General features: G+C 41.3%; 1 protein-coding gene across 4 annotated transcripts in view; it reads left to right on the top strand.

Annotated features, from left to right (window-relative positions):
• Positions 1-11,528: 11,528 nt before the first annotated feature.
• Positions 11,529-23,423, top strand: part of SLC35G2 (solute carrier family 35 member G2) — a 32,859-nt gene continuing 20,964 nt past the window's right edge. The window contains exon 1 of one of the 4 annotated variants that reach the window (XM_060298575.1): positions 11,529-12,091. The gene's annotated coding sequence lies outside the window, so the exon portion shown is untranslated. Of the gene's footprint in view, positions 12,381-12,764; positions 13,378-21,138; positions 21,313-23,423 lie in introns of those variants that run through there. The other 3 variants (XM_030873417.2, XM_060298576.1, XM_060298577.1) reach the window with 3 other exon arrangements.

The following is a 23,423-nucleotide window of genomic DNA, read 5'->3' as shown; positions in this document are numbered from 1 at the left end:
TCTGCTTGTCCCTAGGATTCTGAAATTTCACTAAGATATGCCTTGAACTGAGCCTGTTTTAGAGAACCATGTGGGGTTATAGACCCTTTCGATCTGCAAACTCTAAGATATTGTCCTGAATTATTTCAAGGATTATTTCCTCCCTTCTGTTTTCTCTGTTCTATCTTTCTGGACTCTTTATTTGGATTTCCTGAGTAGGTGTTCTAATTGTCTTACTTTTTCTGTCCAGTGTTCCATCTTTTTGTCCTTTTGTTTCACATCATGGGAAACTGTCCCTTTCCATCTTTTTACTAACTCTAAAAAACTTTCTACTATCATGTTTTAAATTTTCAAGTCTCCCTTTGTGTTCTCTGAATATTCCTTTTTATAAATATACACTTTTCCTCTTTCAATGATGTAATATCACTCTCTCCGAGAATTTTGTTTATTACAAAAAAAAAAAATTTTTTTTTCTCCCAGGTTAGGCTCTGTTTCCTCAAAATTATCTTTGTTTGTTTTGGTCTCTCTGAGGCTTTTCTCAGATGTGTGGTGATTTTTGGCCTCTGCTAATATTTAAAGATAGGGCATAAAAAGCTGATTGGGAGCTCTGAGAGCCTGGGTTGGGGCTTGTCAGTTGTGGATTTCACTGTACAGTGGTCTAGCAGGGCCAGTGGTTAGCGAATCCCTATGTCAGAATTTTGAAGTCTCTCTCTTGAGCTTGTTAGAATACTCAGAGAAGGATCCTCCAGGCTCTTGGAGAGTACATGCCTGGCTGCCATTATTCTGGGAGGTAAGAGGTAGAAGAGAACTAGTGGTTTTAACATTCAGTATGTGAACATTCACACTCTCCTGTTTTCCATGTGGATCTCCCTATCCCCAGTTGGGCCTGATGTCCCCCAGTTCAGAGACCCTCAGATTTTCCTTCTCCAGAGAGCAGTCCTCTTTGCTCTCAAAGAGGAAGCCCTCCAGTCTCCTTCGAGAGTGGGGGTGAGGTCATTTCCTTGCTGTGTGGATTGGGAGGGACATCTGGGGAACTGACAGCTTCTTAAAAGAACCTTCAATTCATCCCTTTTATCTCTATCCCTTACTTCAACCTCACTTCCGGTGGTATCTGGTGCTGCCAATTCATGACCTTTTGGGTTTTGCAGTGTAAATCGGGCTGTTTCTTACCTTCCACCATCACTGACTGTGGATTCCATTTACTAGAGTCTGCTAAGCCAGTTACTGCTTGTTCAAGCGTTTTCTAACCTCCAAAATTCCGTTGTTGTTGTCTCCTTTTCTCTTGGTCCTTGTAGATATATGGCTTTTTAAAAAATCCCTTCCTAGTTGTTTTAGTGAGATTTTTGAGTGAGAGCAGAGGTTACTTCAAACTTTCCAATTGTCGTCCTAATTTAGGTGTCATGGGACCACACCTTGGATGTTCCCCCTAGTTAGGGCCCTCCTCTGGGAAACAGAGGTAGTGGGAGAGAGGACTGGGTCTCTGGAGGAGCTTCAGAAGAAGGGAATCCTATGAATCTAGAATATTCAACCTCTCCCCAGGCCAAAGAGCATGGGGAATTCTTGCGGTTAAGTGCACACAGCCCCCGAGGCTGTGCGGGTGCTCTCTGAGGCTCACTGGAGACTCAGAGGAGGGTCAGGACCCACACAGGAGCTTGTCCTCCACCATCCGATCACCACTTAGTTCACTGTTTACACTCCACCTCTTCCTTAACTCCTTTCAGGCTGAATGAGTGTGTCTTGGCGATCTTTCCAGTTCTAGAAAAGATAAGAACTCTTTACTGGTAACTTCTCATTTGTGAACTGTTAAAAACAAAATCAGGGACTTCCCTGGCAGCACAGTGGCTAAGAATCCGCCTGCCAGCGCAGGGAACACGGGTTAGAGCCCCGGTCTGGGAAAATCCCACATGCCGTGGAGCAACTAAGCCCGTGTGCCACAACAACTGAGCCTGCACTCTATAGAGCCCGCGAGCTGCAACTACTGAGCCCGCGTGCCACAACTACTGAAGCCTGTGTACCTATAGGCCTGCTCCGTAACAAGAGAAGCCACCGCAAGGGGAAGCCCGCGCACCGCAATGAAGAGTAGCCCTCGCTCAGAGCAGCTAGAGAAAGCCCACGCACAGCAACGAAGACCCAACACAGCCCAAAACAAAACAAAACAAAACAAAATCAATTTCTCTGAACATTTTAGAATGCTGCAGGTGAAAAGAGCTTAGAGAACATCAAGTTTAATCCTGCTATTTAGAGCTGAGGAACTGGTAGGTCCAGAGGGGTTAATTGATTTGCTCAAGGTCACACAGTTGCAGAGCAGCAGAGCTAACAATAGAGCTCAGGCCTCCCCACTCAGGCCTCCCCCCCACCCCCCCACCCTGCAGTCAGGAGCCCGTGCCCAACGCCATCTGCCGCGCGAGCAGTCTGCCCATCTGCGCGACCATGTCTCCTTAAAGATCACTAAAGTGGTTCATAAACCACCTCACAGCTGAAGCAGAGTTTGCTCTAATTTTTATCACACTGATTATTACAAATGATATTAAATACCCAGTGTGAGCAATCACATCTCAAGTTCTAAAGTGGAAAAGTCTTTGAGGATTAATGGAGCGAGAAGAGAGAGGTTATTTTGCATATAGAAAATTTGGTGGCAGGCTGGTTATTGTTCTTCACCTGTTTAGAGAGGGTGCAGAGGGGAGAAAAAATGAAATGGCAGAGGCGCAAAGGTAGGAAGCCGGGATGAGCCCCCTCTACCCCTAGTACTTCTGTTGGACCTGGTTCTGGTGAACCCCTACCTCCCAGCAGACCCCCTTCTTTTACTTTGTGGGTATTTTCACAGTCAAATTGAAGCAGAAAGATCCATATATTATTAATATAAAAATAAATAATAATAATGAATGTGATAAAAATTAGAGCAAACTCTACTTCGGCTGTTCGGTGGTTTATTAACCACTTTAATGATCTTTAAGGAGGTGTGGACACATAGACTGGCAGCCTGCCCACATGGGCAGGCTCCTGTTCCTTGTAAAGCCCTTAAGGTTCAAACCATGTCCTAGGGCAAGGACAGAAACTGATGAGAGAAGTGGTCCAGGACACCCAGGAGATAGGCAAATTTTGGTGTGTCAAGTGCAGACACTAGGATATTATTTTAAAAGAAATTTCCCAGAACAGGAATCAGGAGTCAGAAATGGCGTGTACTGTGGGGAAGAGCTGCTAAGATTAACTTGATTCTGTTTTGCATTTGTTTTTCAGTGTTTAGTTTAATAAAGTCTTGTTGAGCAGTAAGTCAAATCAGATCTGGTAGACATTGGAGGTGGTAGACATCGCTATCTTTGGTCACCCAACACACATTCGCCTTTTTCCTGGTAATGGTATCTAATGTTTATTCTCAAGATCCATGGGCTTCAGTGGAACTTGATACCCCTCTTCTGCTTTAGGAATGGAATATGTCAGATGGGATGTGATGTTTAACATAAGCTAACAGGCATCATCTCAATCACCACAATGATTGGATAAGGGAAGGACAAATCCAGCCAGGGTAAGCTCAGGACTTTGGTTCAAAAAGTGGAAGAGGGAAAGTGCTCTTCTTCCTTTTATGTGAACAAGAAAACATGTGGGTCCTGGAGCCTCTGATAGTCATTTTGAAACCACGAGGGGAGAAGTCTGCCAAGAATGGAGCCAACAATGAAGAAGTGGATTTGAGAAACAGAGAGAAACTGAGTCCTAATCCCATCATTTCAGCATTTGCTTAAAGCCTGGCCTAAGACTCTGGACTGTTCAGTTATACGAGCAATTATAACCCTTTATTGCCATTGTCCATTTTACTTAATTTAAAATAATACACGACATGTTCATCTCTTTTGCATTTCCATGTATATGACTTTCTCTCTAGTCAGCCAAAGGTACCTACTAACCATGAGGGTGGGGAGGATTAGGACTCCTAAAAAAGGAGTTTAATGAGGAAAAAAAAGAGTCAAAGTTCATTTTGCTATTTGAGTGCAGAAAGGAGAAGAAAGTGAGAGAGATTGGGAGTAAAGAGGTAGACCCTTGTATTGTGACTTTAACTTTCCAGGCAGAAATTCCAAGGCTATTGAATAGACTGTGGAGGAAGCTGAGAGTAGAAGGGGCTTCTGTTCTACTCCCTGTCGGGAATGTGGGAGGAGGAAGCCCCCCAAGGTGCCTCTGCACCAACACAGGATGACTAAAGCAGAGGAAAAGTGCAGTGTGGCATAGACAAGGAGTCGTCGAGGTGACTCTCCTCATTCTACTCATACTCTTGTGTAGTGTGGAAGTGATCCAGAGGCTCCTGCCTGCACTGTGAGGGATATAGAAAGTAGCTGATGGTGCTAGTTGGTCTGTCACCATGGTGGCAGCAAAGTGACTTCGCAGCCAAAAGACTTGCAAATTACTTGGGCTGGGAATCCTCTGGGAGTCACAGCCAGACATCGGGGGATCCATAGTGCCAGTAAAAAGCAACCAGGACCAGAGTTAATCTTCCCTGCTGCATCTCCTTGACTCTCTCTATTGGTGATTCCTCATGTGATTTTAAATTTTTTTTTGTAAGCCCATAGTTTCCTCTGTGAGTACTATGACTTGTGGATGTGCTTGACAGTGTTTATGTATTTGCATTTTTTAAGTTAACTTTTTAAAAATGATGGCAAATATACATAGCATACATTTACCATTTTAACTATTTTAATGTATACAGTTCTAAAATGTATTCACATTGTTGTGCAACCATCACTACCATCCATTTCCAGAATTTTTTCATCTTCTCCAACTGAAACTCTGTACCTATTAAACACTAAGTCCCCATCCTCTCTTCCTCAGCCCCCACCCACCCCCAGTCCCAGGTACAACTATTCTACTTTCAGTCTCTATGAATTTGACTACTCTAGGTACCTCATATAAATCATACGACATTAATTATTTTGTTACTGGCTTACTTCTCTTAGCCTAATGTCCTTAGTGTTCATCCATGCTGTATCATATGACAGAATTTCCTTCTCTTTAAAGGCTGAAAAATATTCCATTTTATGTACATTCTATATTTTGTTTATTCATCTGACAACACTTGCGTTGCTTCCACCTTTTGGCTATTGTGAATAAGGCTGCTACAAACATGAGTTTACAAATGTTTGTTCAAGTCCCTGCTTTCACTACATTTAATACCCTGAAGTAGAATTGCTAGATCATATGGTAATTCTATTTTTAGTTTTTTGAGGAATTGCCATACTGTTTTCTGTAGTGAGTATTCCATTTTACATTCCTACCAGGAATGCACAAGTGTTCCAGTTTCTCCACATCCTCACCAACATTTATTATTTTCTGTTTTTGTTTTTGATAATAATCTCCCTAATAGGTGTGAAGTGGTATCTCATTGTGGTTTTGATTAGCATTACCTTAATGGTTAGTGATACTGAACATCTTTTCATGCGCTTATTGGCCATTTTCCTTGGAGAAATGTCTATTCAAGGCTTTTGATAACTTTTTGTTTTTGGCCTCACTGCACAACATGTGGGATCTTAGTTCCCCGACTAGGGTTCGAACTCACGCCCCCTGTAGTGGAAGTGGGGAGTCTTAACCACTGGACTGCCGGGGAAGTCCTTGATAACTTTTTAATCAGTTGCTTTTGTTGTTGTTGTTGCGTTGTAGGCATTCTTTATATATTCTGGTTATCAATCCCTTATCAGATACATGATTTGCAAATATTTTCTCCCATTCTATGGGTTGCCTTTTACTCAGTTGATAGTGTCTTTTGACACACAAAAGACACTTAATTTTGATAAAGTCCAACTTAGCTATCTTTTCTCTTTTTGCTTGTTCCTCTGGTGTTACATCCAAAAAATTATTGCCAGATCCAATGTCATGGAGTTTTGCCATATGTTTTCTTCTAAGAGTTTTATAGCTTTATCTCTTACATTTATGTCTTTGATCAATTTTGACTTAATTTTTGTATATGGTGTAAGGGCAGAATCCAACTTCATTCTTTTGCATGTGGATATTCTGTTTTCCCAACATTAAATGTTGAAAAGACTGTCCTTTACCTACTGCATGGTCTTGGCACCCTTGTCAAAAATCATTTGACCATATATGTGTTCGTTTCTGGGCTCTCTGTTCTATTCTTTTGGTCTATGTGGCTGTCTTTGTGCTAATACCACACTATTTTGATTACTGTAGCTTTACAGTAAGTTTTGAAACCAGGAAGTGTGAAACCTCAAACTTGTTCTTTGTTTTCAACATTTTTTGGCTTTAAGATTCTGTATGAGTTTTGGGATGGATTCCATTTCTGCAAAAAACATCATTGGAGGTTTGGCAGGGATTACATTGAATCTGTAGATCACTTTGGGCTGTACTGACATCTTAGTAATTTAAAGTCATACAGTCCATGAACGCAAGGTATCTTTCTGTTTATTTTTGTCTTAATTTCTTTCAGCCAATTTTTTAGTTTTCATTATACAAGTCTTTCATCCCCTTGGTTAAGTTTATTCCTAAGTATTTTATTCTTTTGCATGCTATTGTAAATGGATTTTTTTCTTAATTCCCTTTTAAGAGTGTTCATTGTTAGCGTATAGAAATACAACTGATTTTTGAGCATTGGTTTTGTATCCTTCAATTTTGCTGAATTAATTTATTAACAGTCTTTTATTGAGTATTTAGGGTTTTCTACATATAAACTCATGTCATTTGTGAACAGAAATCATTCCTTTCCTATTTCAATGTCATTTATTTCTTTTTCTTACCTATTTGCTCTGGCTAGAACCTGTAGTACTATGTTGAATAGAAGTGGTGAGAGTGGGCATCCTTGTCTCATTCCTGAGGAAAAGCTTTTAGTCTCTTACCATTGCGTGTAATGTTAACTGTGGGTTTTTCACATATAGCCTTTATTATGGTAAGTTAGTTTCTTCTATTCTTAGTTTGTTGAGTTTTTAAAAATCATGAATGCATTTGCATTTTTAATAACCAGAAAATTTCATTTAAAAATCAAGATTTCTGGGAATTCCCTGGCAGTCCAGTGGTAGGACTCGGCGCTTTCAGTGCTGTGGGCCCAGGTTCGATCCTTGGTCTGGGAACTAAGATCCCACAAGCCAAGGTTTCCCTGGTGGTGCAGTGATTAAGAATCTGCCTGCCGGGCTTCCCTGGTGGCGCAGTGGTTGAGAGTCCTCCTGCTGATGCAGGAGACACGGGTTCGTGCCCCGGTCCGGGAAGATCCCACATGCCGTGGAGCGGCTGGGCCCGTGAGCCATGGCCACTGAGCCCGCACGTCCAGAGCTTGTGCTCCGCAAAGGGAGAGGCCACAACAGTGAGAGGCCCGCGTACTGCAAAAAAAAAAAAAAAGAATCTGCCTGCCAATGCAGGGGACATGGGTTTGAGCCCTGGTCCGGGAAAATCCCACATGCTGTGGAGCAACTAAGCCTGTGCGCCACAGCTATTGAGCCTGTGCTCTAGAGTCCGTGAGTCACAACTACTGAGCCTGTGTGCCACAACTACTGAAGCCTGCACTCCTAGAGCCCGTGCTCCACAACAAGAGAAGCCACCGCAATGAAAAGCCTGCACACCGCAACGAAGAGTAGCCCCGACTCGCGGAAACTAGAGAAAGCCTGCACAGCAACAAGGACCCAACGCAGCCAAAAATAAATAAATAAATATATTAAAAAAAAATCTATCCCAGAAAGAATTAAAAAAAAAATTAAGATTTCTATCCCATATTTAAAAAATAGAAGATCTTTCAACACTGGATTCACATTTCTTTATGGTCTCTGAAGCTGAACGAACAGCTACTCTCCTTATACAGCATTCCCTTCAGACATGATCTCCATACAGACTTTTTACTCGTTTTACTTATCTAGAGGGATTTACTTTTGGGCCCCTGTAATCTTAATAGTAAACATTAATTTAGTTCTTGCTGGGTGCCCAACACTGTCCTAAGCCCTTTACATGTATTAGTTAATTTAATCCTCATAACAGCCCTGTATAGTAGGTTATTATTGTCCCCTTTTCTGATGAGGAATCTGAAGCTCAGAACTAGTAATTGGTGAAGTGAGCAAATGTGGTAATAGAGTAGTAAATGATAATGAAGAAAGAATTGATTGGGGGAAAATAGATAACTGTGCTTATTGTTGGTGCCCTTTGTTTTGTACACAATTTGAAGACTAAGGCAAGTGCTTGAATTTTGAGACAGCAAGTTGCCTCACTTACTTCAAGATTTGTGGTGTGCCAGGTATTTGAGGTTGATAAAAGTCTGAATGTTCCTAAAATGGGGTGTTACTGTGTGCCTCCCTGTGTGGATATACAAACCAATTTTTAGTTGCTTGGCCCAGAGTGCTACAAGAACTGAGTTTTGTGTCTAACTGCAAGAGTGAAGTGGTGGTGGTGCTGATGGGGGAAACATGTATTTTCACAACGGTAATCAGGAACTCTAGTAACTTCTTCAGGCTTTGAGGAATTTGAATCATTTTTTTGGGATCAGAAAACAGGCCTCTTGAATAAAAGCTGTATGTATATGGAAACAAAGCAAAATATATTTAAAAAATCTTTTCTGACATCTCTTTCTGTAGGAACAGCAAAATATTTCACTTTATTTTTTAGGTTGAAAGAATTTCAGCTGCCTTGCTCTCCATGTCAACATGATGTCATTTTCAAAAGAAACACTAGTCTAGTATTAAAAAATTGAAAAGCAGTATAAATCTTAACTGAAGTTTCTTTGAGAGCTACCTATAATGGACATGTTCTTTTTTCACCTGCCCATCACTTTTTTTTTTCTTGTGTATCCTTTTGGAGATATTCTGTCTAGACATGTATATTTGTATGTCCCTATACATTTCTATGTTTCTACCTGCCTATTGGTCTGTCTGTTTGTCCATTTCTCACTCTCTAGTCCCCCTCTTTCACACAAACAGCAACTTACATTCCACACTGGTCTTTACTTGTTTTTTTTGTTGTTGGTTGTTTGTGTATTTCCTATCTTAACAATATATTCTTAGAAATTGTTTCATATTGTTATCACAGTTTGTGACACCCAAATTTGCCCATCACTTTATGGGTTTTTTTCTGATAATAGAACCTTGAGTTTTCTTTGGAGAATGACTCCTCCCCCATTCTTTGTCCCCAGACTAAAGCATACGGTTGGGTATATGATCCAGAATTTGCTAATGAGACGTAATAAGATTTTATTGGAACTACTTGGAAATATGTGCTTTGTTTCTACTGGAATGATTAGCTATAAGGATGATATAGTTTCAACACTGGGGAAAGGTGGGGAGGTGGGGAAAAATCACTACATGAGAATAAACTCTTTGAAGTCCACAGAGAGAGAAGGAGTGACCATATCTTGATGACATTGTTTGCACCCTGGATCCAGCCATACCTGAAGCTATCTATTTATAGATTTTTTTCAGTTAAATCAGTTTGCGTTTTTGACAATTGTCGGAAAAAGTCCTCAATATTATAGCACAAAAGAAGAATTCCACTTATTACACATGACAAAACATCTAAAAATCCTTCTTCCTGTTTCTCAGTGTCTATCAGTATCATTCAGAATGGCAGCTGTGCTAAATTCCTAGTCTCAAACCTCTCAAACTCAGATCACTCTACATCTTCATTTTTCTCACTCCCATCCTCAAAACTTTTCTGGCTCTCTTCCTCCCCCACTTCCTCCAAGAGAAACATAAAATCTAGCTGAGCTTTGTGGATGAGTCTAGCCTTCTGAGGCTCCTTTTGCTTCTGTTCCTCTACTCCTTACGTAGATCAGCACAGTTAATGCCCAGGTTGCTTTCTGAACAACAAAGGATCCTTCCTCTTCAAAATGAAGAAAGGCCAAAGATACTTGTTAATTTTCTGTTCTGGTCTCATTTGTATTCAGTACAAATAGGGGAGATATTAATTCTGTTTGCAAGCAGCTACTCCTGGGGTTACCTTTGGGTAAGTCTTGCCAAGATAATGCCTCAGTGTTTTGTTTTGTTTTTGTCTGTGTGCTTTTTGAAGGGGTGGGATGGGGAAAGAATTAAACTGGTTAAACCAGTTTGATCATTTTTACAAGCCAGAGAGATGGTCAGGCCTTGGATTCAGACCCAGCTGACATGGAGTGCTAGGGGTAATCGTTACTCACTCTATTGCCTTTTATTTCCTCCCTCTTTGGGAACATTCTTTGGGTTTTCTACTGAAACAGCCGGAGACTCTCATCAACAACCGCATCACTCAGCAGCTCCTTCATAAACACATTTTTCAGACACTGTGCCCAAGACTCTTTTAAGTGTCCTAAGGATATCAACTCATTCAAAAGCAGCCCAGCTGCAGTTGGGAGAGCACCAGCACTTGCTCCATAAAGATCTAGATTGTCTCTTCCCATCAAGAGGCACCCAAAAGTTCTATTGTGCTGGACACTTAGATGACCCCCAGCCCTTTTGTGGAACACATTGATTCTGAGTAGTCTGAATCCCATTCTTGGGTCTATTCAAACTGTCTTTGATACCCTCAGACTGGAGGACTTGGTGGGGAGATCACCTAGCATGATGGCTGCCTGGAGCCTGGCAAGATGACTCTGGGAGACATCTCACCTTTTAAAAGTCCCTTCTTTCTTTCTTTCTTCCTTCCTTCCAACATTTATTTATTTATTTATTTGGCTCCACCAGGTCTTAGTTGTGGCAGGTGGAATCTTCGTAGCAGCATGCAGGATCTTTAGTTGGGGCATGCGGGATCTTTAGGTGCAGCATGCAGGGTATTTTAATTGTGCCATGCAGGCTCTTAGTTACAGCATGCAGGATCTAGTTCCCTGACCAGGGCACCCTGCACTGGGAGCATGGAGTCTTAACCACTGGACCACCAGGGAAGTCCCAAAAGTCTCATCTTTCTTTGACACATTTTTTTTTCTTATGAATCTTCCCAACCGCAGTGAAGTATTATAGTGTCCTGGAATGGTAGGAAAAAGGTCGTAGGATAAAGATGGCATGGCACATCCAGGGGATAGTTGAGAATTTAAGGAAGAGACTATTTAAAAAGGTGTGGACAGGTTTAAAGGAAACATCTGGGAGCGAGGCCTGCAGGGGCAAGGGCAGCAAGTGGTAAACAGGACTAAGAATGAACTGTAGGAGAGGGCCACAGGATTGGAGTAATGGCGTTCAGGTAAAGAATGCAGCCACTGCTAATAGAATGGCCCTGTGAGAATGTAGGGGAGAGGTCCTGAATAACATCCTGCCCTGTGATCAACATTCTGCCCTGTGGTGGACCTCCTGCACATGCCTCCCATTGGCCAAAACCAGACAAAAGCCAGAGGACAGTTGATGTCGTCCATAAAAGTCAGTCCTGAGTCACAGAACAGGGTGGTGAGTGGATCTGGAAGGACAGAGGAAAACCCAGCAGTCATTTCCTATCTTTTCCTACAGCTAGCACCTTGGTTCAGGCCTCACCCTTTCTTGCCTGGCCTATGCTGATGGCCTTCCTGCCTGTCCTCGTGTCCCTGTTTCCAAGAAGCTGTATTCATTCAGCACGGGATTGGGGTATATAGACCTCCGTCCAGGAACCAGATCTGCAGCGTCAAGACCCTTGCCCCAGAGACCTCATCGGTAAAACAACAGGTGGAGCCGGGGGATGCCCGAAGACCTTCCCGGACCATGATTTACTGATGCTAGACATATTTTAAATATCAAGGAATCGACTTGCGACTTTTAAACGCAAAGGGACAGGTGGAAATGGATTGAGGCTGCCTCCCTGCCCCCTTCCAGAAAACCATGTCACTCCGGCAGACCGGCGATTGCTTCAAAACCATGTCACTCCGGCAGACCGGGTCTCTCGAAGGGCATAGGCTAAAGCGATCCCGGAAGGCACTTTCGCGGCGCCTGGGCCCTCCCACCGCGCGAGTAAGGGGCACAAATCCCCGGCGCTCCCCTTTGGTCTTCCACTTGGGCACCTGCCGGTGGGAAGCGAGGGGGAGCAGCGGAGAGCGCAGGCGCAGGGTTCGTGCCTGCGGCGCCGCTCTCCCTGCCTAGCCAGGCGGCCTGAGCCGCCCCTGCCGCGGTTTTCCTGGCGAAGCGCGCGGTGGCCTCAGTGGGCTCAGAGCCTGGACTAGGCGCGCGGCAGCGGGCAGCCCCGGCCGGAGCACCGGGCGCTCCTTCCTCGCCGCGACGCACAGGTAACCGGGCCCCGGCAGCCGGTCGGCAGCAGTGGACTGGGACCTTGACCCTGCCTGCCGGGCCGCCCCACCCGTAAGGAGTGGGAGCGTACCCCGAACCCCACACGCTCGCTTTTAGCCGAGGCACTTAAGAGGCCGACTCCCTCTTTTGGGGTTAGGCCGGGCCCTGGGCGAAGCGCCCCGCCCCCTTTACAAGCCTTTGCGGAGGCTCTGCTCGACGCCTGAACGGCTGCGGGCCGCCACTTCCCGGCACTGCTCTCTTGGAAAACCTGGACGCCGGTTCGGTAGGGTCAGTATCAGCTGTGCGCCCCCGTTTCCTGCCACTGTCGCATGTATGGGTCCTTCCCCAGCCTCTCTGATAAAGGCCAGGAGCTACTGCTTTCCTTTCGCCCAGGAACCCACCCAAACAAGGGAGAGTCCCTATGGCGCCATGGGATCAATTTCAAATACAAACTTTTAAGAATGCTGGATGGTTTTAGAAATAGGGCCGAGAATGAGTATTTGCCTTTCTTCTGTTGTCTGTCTCTGCCTCTTGGACGCCAGTCTATGTGGGTTGAGATTTTCGCGGAGATTAAACGGTTTGGAGAAATCTTTCCCCAACGAAAGGCGAGGGCAAGGAGGAAGGGCCAGGCCGCGGCCGAATGTAGCGGGTGGAGGCTCAGAGCAAGTCCACTCAGCCTTCCCCACCTCCGGGGAGGAAAACAGGACCCTCCCTGACCCGGCTCCGGGCTGTAGAATTTCTACGCCTCGTGCGCCCGTTTGGCCTCTTTAGAGAGAAGAGGATGGCAGGGTGGCGCGGGCCAGCAGGAAGGGCGAGTGGGAGCGCTGCGCGGACCCGCATCTCCGGCCAGGCTTTTGCCGGGCTTGGCGAGGAGCGGGATGGAAAGCTGGCGTCTCAGTGACGATTGAGGGCCCGGAGATAGTGACGCACTAGGCGAAGAGGGCTGGGGGCGCCTGGGGAAGGGGCGGTCTCCGCCAGCTTTACGGCTCGAAAGGACTCGATTGGGGTTGCCCGTGTCCGTGGTGCTGAAGTGCTTCAAGCTCCTTCGTCGGCTTACTTCCCGGGCGGCGGCCTGCCTTGCGGTTCTACTCCGCACCTTTGAGTAGCCGCTCTCCAAGGCAGGTGGCCAGAGTGGCGCCGGCTCCCTGGCTCGACACTGAAAGCCTTTGCGGATGGATTGATGCTGGTTTCCCGCAGATAACATGAAGGCAAATGTGGCTCGCCCGGGGGTGCAGATAAAGCATATGCATAACAGGTTTGATTTACCTACATGGGAGGACACAGGGTGAGCATAAACATGAACTCTCACGTATGCATATGCATAGCATATGTAGGATGCATGTATGTGCATATGCACACAAACATTACGCACATGTAAATACACTCATTGGTTTTCAGTGCCATCACACACTACAAGTCACACATTTTCCCCAGAGCTTCTTGTGTAATCCATCTTTATTTTTTGACACGTTTCTGAACTCCGCAGAACCATTAACTTCCATGGTTATCTGTTCCCAAGTCACAGAACCTTGGGAACAGGTGAATTAAAGTGTTTGGTATTTTGCTGAGCAACGAAGTATTTACACATATTTTAATTCCAGAACAAAGATAGTCTAGAAAGATGTAAAATTGATATTGATACAAAAAAGATGTTGCTAAAGGAAGTTTAAACAAAAAGAATTAATGAAAAATTTAATACAGAACAATAGCTAGCTAACGATCTTATGGAAAGTTATAATCTGAAGAAAATATGACTAAGATGTATCATAATGCTGACAATTTCAAATATACTGGTGGGATATGGTTTGTGAACTCTGTAAAGATTACATATATACTTTTCAAAACATTGAATATCTGTGGTTTTTCTCTCATAAAATGTATGCTCACTGTAAGAAATTTAGGTGACAGAGAAATACATAAAACCAGAGAAAACCATTGTAAATAGATTTTTAAAAAATTGAAGCATAGTTGATTTACCATATTGTGTTAGTTTCAGGAGTGCAGCAGAGTGATTCAGTTATACATATATGCATTATATTCTTTTTTCTGATTCTTTTCCATTATAGTTTATTACAAGATATTGAATATAGTTCCCTGTGCTCTACAGTAAATCCTTGTTATTTATCTATTTTATATATGGTAGTGTGCATATGGTAGTGTGCATTAATCCCATACTCCAATTTATCTCCCCCTTCCCCTTTGGTAACCATAAGTTTGTTTTCTAGGTCTGTGCATCTGTTTTGTAATTAAGTTCATTTGTATTATTTTTTTAGATTGCACATGTAAATGATATCATATAATATTTGTCTTTGTCTGACTTACTTCACTTAGTATGATAATCTCTAGGTCCATCCATATTGCTACACATTACATTGTTTCATTCTTTTTTATGGCTGAGTAATATTCCCTTGTGTATCTATCTATCTATATCTATACCTATATCTCTATATCTCACATCTTCTTTATCCATTCATTTGTTGATGGACAGTTTGGTTGCTTCAGTGTCTTGCCTATTGTAAATAGTGCCTCTATGAACACTGGGGTACATGTATCTTTTTGAATTAGAGCTTTCATTTTTTCTGGATATATGCCCAGGAGTGGGATTGCTGGATCATATGGTAACTCTATTTTTAGTTTTTTATGGAACTTCCATACTTTAACAGATTTTCTCTTAGATGAACACACATGCATTTTAAATGGACCAACCTTCTGTTGGTTGCCTTTTCACTATGTAATTTATCATTAATGTCTTTCAAACCAATACATATAAAACTAGGTCATCATCATTAAGTGGAGTATAATATTGCACTATGTGGGCAGAACATAATTTGTTTAAGCAATCTTATAATAATGAACATTTATTTATTTCCAATTTTTGCTGTTATTAGACAGTTCTGCAAATAATATCTTTGAACAAACATTTGTGCACTTATTTATTTTCTTAGAAAAAAAATCCTAGAAGTGAAATTGATCATTCAATGGATATGTACATTTTATGTTTTGATACATTGATTTGTTTATTTATTTGTTCGATTATTTCCTGTCTCCTCCCTTGTGTGCTTTATTCTTTACTATGTTCTCAGTATCTACACAGTGTGAAATATATGTGTATTCAAGACATATTTGTTGGAAGAACACTATTTCTAGATTGTTCTACAGAAAAGATGTACCAATATATACCAACATAAACACTGAATTAGAATGTCAGTATCCCCACACTATCACCAAAATCAGAGTTTTCTTCCAATTGGATAGGCAGTAAAGAGCATCTTTTTATATATTTATTGGTCATACTTATTTTTGTTTTGTGAGTTTCCAGCTCATATCCTTATTTTTCTATTTTTCTTATATTCTTTTTCTTATTTGTAAAAACTCTTTGTATACTGAAGACTCTGTTACATGTTGCAATTTTTTCTTGATTTTTTTATTTTTAAACTTTATGATATTTTCTGCTGTATGGAAAATTTCAGTTTTTATGTAGTCAAATATATCTTGCCCCTTCCCTTTTATAAAAAAATTTAAAAAAATCATTTTATTGGCTGCACCATGAGGCTTGCATTATCTTAGTTCCCTGACCTGGGATCAAACCCGTGCCCGCTGCAGTGGAAACGTGGAGTCCTAACCACTGGACTGCCAGAGAACTCCCAGATTCCTTTAATTTAGTTAGAGTTAAGAGATAGAAGATAGAGTTAGGTTGCAGCATTGTGGCAACCAAAGCTCTGCACCACAACTAATTAGACCCAGAATTAGAGGTCTCTGGTTAAAAGGGTGACTTTCTTCAAAGGGGACCAGCTATGCCATTCTCCTAGCATTTGTTGAGTCTGGCAATGCCCTAGGGCCTGGGGATTCCAAGAAGAAGATAAGGACACAATCTCTGTTCTTGGAGCAGGAACACTTTATCAGGGGTTTGTGTTACATACACAATTCACATTGATACCTTGTGTCAAGGACTGTAACAGAGTCCTGTAGAAACTGTTCTTGAGTCCAGAGGAGGAACAGATTGTTTAGTGAGAGCCTTCTCCAAGTAGTTCTCCTGGAAGTTTGTGGGGATGTGGGTGGGAATTTGCCAGATATTGCTTTGTTGGGTAGTAAGTAGTTGATGGCCTCAAGTTGGAGTGGAAGCTGACAGTCTGGATTTGAAGGCTGACTGCCATAGTAAGCTCCTTGTAAGCTTGGGCAAGTTACTGAAGCTTGCTGATCTTCACTTAATTTTTTTTCTTTTTAAAGAGGGACTGATATTAGTGCCCGCCTTGTTGGAGTTGTTGTGGGATTAAGTAAAATAATACACACTGAGCCCTTGGTATAAGCCTGGTGCATAGTAGTCTAGTCTATTTATTTTCTTGCCTTTCTATAAAGTTGCATGTAAATCACTCTGGACAAGTGATTATTGATCCCATTGTCAGAGCTCTTAAGGGTAAAACTATGAACCGTTTGTGTCTTCTGAATCTGTGAATAATTCTCCTAATCTGGAAATTTCTCTCTTAATGTTGCTTAAATCCCAAGCTGCTGCTTTTTACTGATTCTCATGCTAGTCTGAAATTGTCTAGTCTGAAATTGTCATTACTTTTGCTTTGTTCTCTAGTACTCTGATGTTAAAGCAAATACTTTTTTTTTTTTTTTTTGCGGTATGCGGGCCTCTCACTGTCGTGGCCTCTCCCGATGCGGAGCACAGGCTCCGGACACGCAGGCTCAGCAGCCATGGCTCACGGGCCCAGCCGCTCCGCAGCATGTGGGATCCTCCCGGACCGGGGCACGAACCCGTGTCCCCTGCATCGGCAGGCGGACTCCCAACCACTGCGCCACCAGGGAAGCCCGCAAATACATATTTAATTGTATAACTTCCTTTAATGTGCATAGCACTTGTTGTGTCTGTTTTGTGGTACTTGTTAGCATATTTCTTTTCTCCAAAATGAACATGTAAGTTCTTTAAGAGAAAGCGTATGTTTTCTAGATTTTTTAAAAAGTTATCTTTTATTACCATTGTCTGTTTTTTAAAAAATTTAAAAATTAATTATTTTTGCCTGCATTGGGTCTTCATTGCTGCACATGGGCTTTCTCTAGTTGCGGTGATCAGGGGCTACTTTTCACTGCAGTGTGCGGGCTTCTCATTGTGGTGGCTTCTCTTGTTGCGGAGCACGGGCTTCAGTAGTTGTGGCTCACAGTCTCTAGAGCACAGGCTCAGTAGTTGTGGCGCAGAGGGCTTAGCTGCTCCACGGCATGTGGGATCTTCCCAGAACCAGGGCTGGAAGCCGTGTCCCTTGCATTGGCAGGCGGATTCTTAACCACTGCGCCACCAGGGTAGTCCCTGTTTTCTTAATTTTATCTCTCATACTATCTTAGCACAGTGCCTTCCACATCATAGGCACCTAGTAAATATTGACCAAATGAAGGAATAAACATAAATGCATGAGGCTGTCAGAATAGCTGGTGTGATCTCAGGCTGCCCTCATAGAAACAGGATCTCCTGACTAGGAGAGATCATAGAAACCAGTATATGTTCAGAGAAGAATGGTTAAGGTGGTAAGATGAAAACCACGATTATACGTGGAATAATTGAGAAAGAGAAGATTTTCAGTTTGTAGAAGAGAAAACTCATGATAGGAGACCTGGGACGGGGAGGGTAGGAAATAATAGTTCCTGATACTGAAATGTCATGTGAAAGAGGGAATTAATTAGTGATCCCAGAGCAAATATGTAGGAACAGACACTGGAGATTACATATAGAGAGATTTTTGACTCAATGTTAAAAAAGAATTTTCTAACAATCAGAATGACTCCCAGGTGGCTGCCTTGAGAAGGAATAAGTTTTCTGTGACTGTTAAGTTCAAATGGAAACTGTACTATTTGTTGGGGTTGCTGTAGAGGCTAGAGTTACTTTCAAAGAAATTGGAGTAGATGAACTCCACAGCCTTTTTCAACTCTCATGGTCTTTAATTCTATGCATATTATTATAATTTGTATATAGTTACCCTATAGTAAATATATACATGTTAATGTATATACTGTATTTGGATAAAGAAATATATATATATGTATGTACTTATCATATAATCTCATTATTATCATATTGCCTAAATTAATGAAGGATGAAAATTTCAAAAACTTGATCTTGATTATTTAAAACATACTACTAACATCCTTTTTTCTTGAGGACAACAGTTTATAAAATATTGTTCTACATGAACACTGTGTGCTTAAACTACAGTAAACAAGTTTAATAATGTTGTTAGCATCTCAAATGTAAATAAATATTTTTTTCAATTTCTAAATTGAATCTAAAAAGAGAAAACAAGTAAGTGAACCAGAGTCAACTTGTCCTGATTCAGATGAGTTGTGATATAAAGTTCAGGACTTCATTACCACTATCACCATCATCGCTAACATTTATTTAGCATTTACTGTATACCTAGCTCTGCTTTAAGCACCTCACACATATTAACTCATGTACTTCTCCCAAAAAATCTAGGTAGATTCTGTTATCCCCAGTATATTTTTTCATATTTTATTTAGAAATAATTTCAAACTTACAGAAAACTTGCATGCATAGTCCAATGAACTCTTGGGGTGAAGGGTAATTCTTATACATACTTCATCCCAAGTTCTCCAATTATAAACATTTTACAATGCTTGCTTTGTCATTCATTCAGATACTTTCTCTTTTTTTCTGAACCAGTTGATAATAAGCTGCAGATGTGATGCCTAATTACCCCTAAGTACTTAAGTAGGAAGACTACACTTAAGTAGTTTTCCTTAAAGACAAGACACCCTCCTGCATAACCACAGAATTATCACCAAAATGAGGAACTTAAGACTGATATAATTCTGCCATTGAATCCACAAACCTCATTCAATATATGCCATTTCCCCCAATAATTTCCTCTTCAGAAAAATGTTTTTTATTTCTCGTCTGGAGTTAAATCCAGGGTTATGAATTGCATTTAGTTGTCCTGTTTCTTTAATCTTTAATTTGTGACAGTTCCTCATTTCTTCCTTGTCTTTAGTGACCTTGACATTTTTGAAAGTTCAGGCCATTAATTTTGTAGAATGTTCCTCATTTAGGTTTGTCTGATGCACGTTATGCATTTTTGGCATAGTTACACATTTTTGTCAGGAAAATGATAGAAGCAATACTGTGTTTTTTTCAGTGGATCTTATTAAGGGATACAATATTGATTTGTCTTTTTGCTGGTGATGTTAACTTTGATGACTTGGTTAAGGTGATAACTTCTCCACTGTAAAGTTGTTATTTTTCCCTTTGTAATTATAAGCATTTTGTGGGGAGACACTTTGAGACTATGTAAACATCCTATTCTTCAACAAACTTTTGATCACTTATTTTATGATGGTTCTTGCTCAAATAAATTATTACTATGATGATTGCCAAATGGCAATTTTTCCAATTCCAACATTCATTTGACCTTTACTAGTTGGTATTCTGTTGTAAGGGAGAGTTTTCTCTTCCTTTATTTATTTATTTGTTTGTTTATTCATTTATTTACATTAGTTTGGACTTGTGGATTTCTATTCTATTAGGTGGATTATAACCAATTACTATGATTAATGATTATTGACTTTGATGCTGAAATTGTTACAGATTTGGCCATTCGAATCCCATTCAAGCTGCTTCTTGTGTTGTTTTGACATCTCTATTATCAGAGTACTTTCTAGTGTAAGATGTTCCAGGCTCATCTTGTACTTTTCCTGCCCCAACCATTTCAGTCATTTCAAAAGCTATTTTTCTAAAGAGCCCAGCTTCCTTTTAGTAGAGAATGCAAGATCTAGGTGCTAGGTGTGGTCATTGCTACTGGAGTATTGTTACTTTAGGGCCATCTTAGCAGACAGAACTGGGAAACTCTTAAGCACATCTATATTTATTTCTATATCTATTCATCTATTTATATTAAAATGTGTTTATTCTAATATCTTCAACTGCACTCCAACACCACAGTGCTCATTCTAGTCTTCACCCTTTTTCTGTTTGTATCTTCCTTCTCTGATGGTAAGAAATCTGGTTCCCATTATCTTCAGGGTATTGAACTATTTCCTCATTCTCCCTTTATATAACCAATATCCTGACCTCGTGGGCCATCCCCTTGGCCCCAATTTCCTCCTCAGACCCAGTCTTGCTGCCTCCACCAGCCTCCTCACAGCCTTAAGTTACACAGCTAGAAAGTGGTGGAGCTGGGGGGGGGGGGAATGCAAAGTTGCTAATTACTTGACTGAGAGCCCTTTATTGGGACTTCAAGCCCAAGGGTATCTATTGTGAAACTGCTCCTGTGAAGATGCTCAAGGAAAGGGGGCCCTTGGGCTAATGGGATGAAGATTTAACCAGGCAGATTGGCAGCCCTCAGGACTGTGCCTTCCATGAGAAACTTGGAGAGTGAAGGATGGAAGCTGCCAAATGATGCTACCTGCCAAGAACGACAGTGAGGGGATTCTCCAAAATTGGTGCAGTTCAGTAATCAGCCAGCACCTCCACTGCAACAAATCTCCACTATGTTTTTACTATATCGAGAGCACATTCCGTTAGGACAGAAACATATCACTGTGCTATTATTTTTAAAGAGGAAATATTGCTTTTATTAGCAGCTCCTTAAATTGAAATTCTAGGAGATGGATGATGGTGTCCGCTGTCTTAGTGCTGACTCCATTTCCTGGTCCAGAAGATCAGAAATCTGTTCATGTTTTAGAAAACAGCATGAGGTCCATCTGTTCAGGTCAGATTTTTCCACATTAACACAGAGATTTATAGAGTGGTAACTTATGTAAGAAAAACCAATGATGATTATATTCTTTGCTGTCATTTAGGATCCATACTATTTTTTTTTGTTAGCCCTGAAAATATAATAAAGCACGCACACATGCGCAATGAATTAATTCTTTCAAACACTATGTATAATAAAGGCATCCTCCTTAGTTTATGTAGTATTTCACCTCTGTTTTGGTTTGGGTTCTACACACCATCCATCCAGTTTCTCTCTGTAATATGGTCTGTTTATCCACAATTTTCTTTGCAACAGAAGGCACAGAAATATAAGAGCTACATTTGGCTTCCTGGGTGACATTTTGTCTAACTGAAATACCGAGTAATGACTTTTTTTCCTCTAATGAAAATAGCTTGATTTTTTTCCTGGATTTTAAAGTAAATGCATGCTTATGTGGAAAATTAACCTAAAAAGTAAAAAGAAGAAAGTGCTGAATAATTGAAATTTCACCATCTGTAAGTATAGATATAAATTGTTTTATATAAAATCATACCATGAATACTCTTTTATACCCTTCTTTTTCTTAACAATGTGACATGAAGGTTTTTTAATGTCTATATATACATATATAGTATCTTTTTTGATGACTGCATAATATTGCATTGATGTTTTTATTTAACAGGTCCCTCATTAAAGGACAATTAGGTTATTTCCAGTTTTTCATTGTGTAAAGAAAGCCATGATGAATATCATTGCTTGCCATCTTTATGTACTTTACTAGTGATCTCCTTAGGATATATTCCTGGAAATGGCATTGCTGGGTCAAAGAGTTCACACATTTTAAATTTTGGTACATGTTGCTGGTAAAATTAACTCCTGATGGGATGGATTATACTGTGCTTTTCCTTCCTATACAATGTCCCTGCCAGTGATGGGACTTTATAAAGTCTCTTTTCAGCTTTGCAGTAGCATTATATATTTGTGTGTGTTCTCTAAATAGCATTAAAGGAGTGGAACAACTTTAATAAATCTAGGTATGCCACTTAAGCAACCAGATGTTGTCAAGTTTCATTCAAAATCTGACTTACAGTTTGAAACAAGATGCCATGTGTTCACCATTTTTCAATTGCTTTACGTTATTTGAGTTTGATAAAATTTGAGATGTGAGTGGTGTCTACAGTGTGAAGAATTAGTTATGATCAAATGAAACCAAATGTGTACAATTTTGAACTGATGCATTTGGCATTTTCATAAATCTTGGCCTCGAGAAAATTCAGGCTTGGCTTTTTCATGGATAAACAGCAGCCAGAACAGGGCGAATGTGAGCAGGTGGTATATGTAGTATTTGAGGGATTTGAGAGTAGGCTGTCGATCCTGGGTGTTCCTTTTTTGTTCAGGGACTGGTGTAAGACCTGGGGGGTTGGCAGCCTTCTTTGAACTCAGCTGGGCTATTTGATCCTCTCTACTGAGAATTAGGTAAAGAATAAACAACCAATAAGTACAACTTTAACAAGATATTAGAACAGCGCTGTAATCTGTTTTATATTTAATTAGCATCTAACCTAATTGGTGATTTAACCACTTAGATACATACAGAAAAGATCATGGAAACAGAAAAGGATCATTTTATTCCTTCCCCTCCCCCTTCTAGCAATGACTTCCTGCCACTCTTGACAGATTCACCCAGCACAGCTGAATTTAAAGATGCTGATTCACTGTAAACTAATTCTGCTTTTTTTTAAAAAAAAGACAGTAGGGGGCTTCCCTGGTGGCGCAGTGGTTGAGAGTCTACCTGCCAATGCAGGGGACGCGGGTTCGTGGCCCGGTCCAGGAGGATCCCACGTGCCGCGGAGTGGCTGGGCCCGTGAGCCATGGCCGCTGAGCTTGCACATCCGGAGCCTGTGCTCCGCAACGCATGAGGCCACAGCAGTGAGTAGGCCTGCGTACTGCAAAAAAAAAAAAAAAAAAAAGACAGTAGGAAAGTAAGTGGTAGATGATAAATATATATTCAATGAGAATGGCATATTTTATGCAAATTGATAAGTCCACTGCTTCAGAGATGAGAAAGGCTCTTTCCTGGAAGGGGAAGTGTCGATTATAATCGGTGAAAGACTCTTGCATTTCAGCAAGTTCTTAGCTGCCAGCCAACACATTCATCACAGTGTGCCAGAATGGATTTTAAAACGGTACAACATAAATTGCTCTTTTCCAAATCAGGCATCATCACCCTCACACAAGCCAAGTCAACCCGCTTATCTGAAAACTGCCACATAAGGCTTTTTTTCAATCTCAGTTAACCTTTTCCTTTCCTGGTATGCACGGTTCATTAGAGTCTACTAAAGTCATTAGCCACGATTGAGTACAGAGGAGACGGGCTTCTCCAGTTTTGCCTACACAGCAACTAACATGCCCAGAACTTCCAAGGTGATGGTAACATAGAATATTTAGGCCAGCTCTAACCAGAATGATAACTCTCATCCCCAGCCCCCTTTCCCACCTTCTGCTCCTACAAATTTAATGATTTCTTTTTTCTCATTCTTTGTCCTTCCCAGAGCCAGCTATTGACTCCTAGCAGCTCCTGCACAGCTGATAGTCCCTGGCTATCCCTCTCCTAACCTCCTGCCCT

This window comes from Globicephala melas, chromosome 4, assembly GCF_963455315.2.
Source record: "Globicephala melas chromosome 4, mGloMel1.2, whole genome shotgun sequence".
Lineage (NCBI taxonomy): Eukaryota > Metazoa > Chordata > Mammalia > Artiodactyla > Delphinidae > Globicephala > Globicephala melas.
The sequence above is the reverse complement of the archived record's forward strand: the minus strand, read 5'-3'. Positions and strand labels throughout refer to the sequence as shown.